Here is a 3790-nt window from a genome sequence, read left to right as displayed (position 1 = left end):
AGGGGGAGGCCTTCAACGAGATGGATTGATATGGTGGCTGCGATGATGGGCTCAAGTATAGCAGGGATTGTGGGGCTGGCGCGGGATCGGGCAGTGTTTTGTTCTGCTGTGCATGGGGTCGCTATGAGTCGGAAACGACTCAACGGCACTTAACAATAACAACAACAACAGAGGAGGAGATTAAATGGCAGTTTATATGAATGGAATACTTATACAAATTTATAACTACATACCAATATAAATCCACCTACCAATGGTGTTTCAAGAAATAACAAGTTTAGGAAGCAAAATAAATCTTTGAATTGACAATTTCTGTACATGATTTTGTGTAGTGATATTAACCTTGACAAGAGATGTGAATGTTACATTATTCAAATCTACTTACTTGCTGAAGGAACCTTGGTGGCACAGTGGTTAAAACACTCAGCTGCTAACTTATGTATTAGAGCTTAAATTCTAAAGCACTTGGGGTTGTGGAAGGCAGTGGGAACCCTAACTCCATTTTGAGGCTTGACATGAGTTTCAGATGCCATTTGGGTTCTTTCTGGCCATTAAACCAGCATTGTGGTTATGCAAAGGCGCTCTGGTGGCACGGTACAAAAGGCATTTGACTGCTAACCAAACCCACCATCTGCTCTGAGGAAAGAAGATGGGGCAATCTACTTCCATAAATATTAACTGCCTTGGAAATCTAATGGGGGTCACTATGAGTTGGAATTTATTCCAGTTCTGTGTTTGGTTCATCATCAACTCACCCCTGGACTTGAGACAGCAGCCATTAACAACCCCTGAAACCACGTGTATTGGGAGAACCCTCCAGACTTATCCATAGACCTGGGACTTGCCAGCCTGCCAGCCTCCCAGCATACACCACCACCACAAGAGCCATTTCCTTGGGAGTTTGGGAGTTCTGTGAGACATTACAGAAAACTACAGAACCCTAAAATGGGAGAGAGATTATTGAGGGAAGGAGGGGGAGTTGATGTCAGAGATGACAGAGCGACACGGCACTTTGAAAAAGTTGGACATTTGGGACATCTTTAACTTCCACCTCATAGGGACCAGCCTTGTGCTGATCTTTCTAAAAGAAATTATTCAAGCAGTTGTTTTAGTTTTTGTTTTTTTGGCTGACTATGCCAAGGAGAGGAGCTCTGGTAGCATAGTGCCTAAGGCACTTGACTGCTAACCAAAAGGCTGGCGGTTCAAACCCACCAGCCACTCCTCGGAAGGAAGGTGGGCAATCTACTTCCGTAGTGATACTGCCTTGGAAACCCAACGAGGGTTTGCTATGAGTTGGAATCAACTTGATGGCAGTTTTTTTTTTTTTTTTTTTAATGCACAGAAAAGTTCCAGGACAAACCTAGAGAAGGGCAGTTTGCCTTCAGGAACAATGTGATTGAAAGTAGATTATGTTTACATGAAGAACTAGGGAACTTGCCTGAGTGTGTTCTTTTCTAATCTAAATTAAGGCTGGGGTCTTGTGCTGTTTGGTAGCCACCTTGTGGCTAAAACTCAGGATGCATGGTCATGAGTCATATCCAGACCACCACCTAGCCAGGTAGTCAAGGCTCAGAACCAATCCCGTAACCCTTTCCTATCTTAAATTATGTATACATCCCAATGATGGTCTTTTCCCCGATTCTGGAGTCCTGCCTGCAGCAGTGAGGAACTTATCTGTCACCAATCATGATTTTGTGATGATTCCCTTTGTTTTCAATTATATATAATTAGCCCCTTGGCTGTGACTCAGTGAATCTCATTTAGCTAGGCAAATCTGCTGCAAAAGACCTCTTTAAGGTATTGAAAAGCAAAGATGTCTCTTTGAAGACTAAGGCATGGCTAACCCAAGCCTTGGTGATTTCAATCATGTCATACACATGTGAAAGGTGGACTGAAGAATAAGGAATAAGGAAGATTGAAGAACAGTGTTGATGCTTTTGAGTTGTGGTGTTGGCAAAGAATATTGAGAGTACCATGGACTGCTAAAAGAACTAACAGATCTCTCCTGGAGGAAGTGCAGCCGAAATGCTCATTGGAAGCAAGAATGGCCAGACTTAGTCTCACCTACTTTGGTAATGTTGTCAGAAGGGACCACTCCCTGGAGAAGGATATCATGCTTAGTAAAGTGGAGGGTCACCTAAAAAAGGGGAAGGCCCTCAGCGAGATGGATTGACACAGTGGCTGCCACGATGGGCTCAGGTATGGCAAGGATTGCGAGGCTGACACAGGACCATGCAGTGTTTCACTCTGTTGTACATAGGTCACTATGAGTAGGAGCCAACTTGACGGCACCTCACAACAACTACAACATGCTGTGTACATGCTAATGGTTTCCCTCATCTTAGATGATTGTCTTTGTTTTGTCTTTGTCCTGTCCAAGGCTTAATAAAAGTATCTCCATTGAACCTGTTTAAATTTGGGGTCTCTTTTCCCCTATTACACTGAGAGGTCAGGTGTTCAAACCTACCAGCCATTCTGAGGAAGAAAGATGTAGAAGTCTGCTTTTGTAAAGATTTACAGCCTTGAAAACCCTATGGGGGGCAGTTCTACTCTGTCCTATAGGGTTACTATGAAGTAGGAATCAACTCTACAGCAATTAGTTTGGTTGGGAATGTCTGCTAATGTTTATTCAGTGTTTGAGTATTCATTATAGGCTATAGCTCTTTGTAAATACTATTGGACTTGATATTTTGTAATTATCAAATTTGTTTCAGATGTCCATAATAATGAGTAAGAGTAGGAAGCAGTATTTTAGGAAGACCTTATGGTTTTGGGAATTCTTGAGATATCTGGGAATTCTGATCTCTTATTCTCAAATCCCCAAAATTAATATCTGTCAGGAATTTGGAAACATTAATCTCTGTTGCATATGACAGTTAAAGCTTTGCAACTGTTGGAAAGCAAGACCCTGCAAGTGATTGTAGGTGCTAACTGTACCATGGGCTGAGCCCTGTGGTAGAGCTTAAATTCTGTGGAAGGCTGCAGTCCTCAGTGGAAGCCCTAACTCCATTTTGAGTCTTGACATAAATTCAGATGCCATTTGAATTCTTTCTGACCCTTAAACCAACACTGTGGCTATGCACAGACAAGTTCCACTACAAATCTAGTGAGGGGCAGTTTGCCCTCAGAAAGAATGTGGTTGAAAGTAGAAAATGTTTACACAGAGAACTAGGGGACTTGCCTGAGTGTGTCCTTTTCTAATTTAAATTTAGATTGGGGTCTTGGTATTGTTTTGCAGCCACCTCGTGACTATGACTCAGGCTGCATGGTCATGATTCATATCAGGATGACCACCTAGACAGGTGGTCAAGCCCCAGAACCAATCCTATAATCCCTTTTAATCTCAATTACGTACATATCCCAATATGGTCTCTTTACTTCTACAGCCTCACTTGTGACAGTGATGAATTGATCTGCCACTGCTCGGGTTACCTCTGTGCTGGTCTAATAGAAAATACTACAAATGGGATGGCTTGAACAGATAGGAGTTTATTCTCTCACAGTTTGGAAGCTTAAAGTCTGAGTTCAAAGTGTCAGGCTTCAGGGGCCAGGTGAAGGCCCCTCAACCTTAGGCTTCAGCTCAGCCTCCTGCTCCCAGCCCACTGAAGCTGGAGGCTTTTCCTCACTCAGGCAGCTGCTGGCTGCTGAGGATGACAAGATCAAAGTTGACAAGCAAAAAGGCACAGTTCTGATGTTACCAGACCACATGGCAGGACAGTAATTCAAGTCCATTGAAAGTCCCAGTGACTGAAGGAATTGCAGAAGAACAAGGCTCCAGGAATTGATGGAA

The sequence above is a fragment of the Orycteropus afer genome, unplaced genomic scaffold, assembly GCF_000298275.1.
Source record: "Orycteropus afer afer isolate SDZICR_OR568_19922 unplaced genomic scaffold, OryAfe1.0 scaffold00100, whole genome shotgun sequence".
Lineage (NCBI taxonomy): Eukaryota > Metazoa > Chordata > Mammalia > Tubulidentata > Orycteropodidae > Orycteropus > Orycteropus afer.
This window is presented reverse-complemented; position numbering follows the sequence as displayed.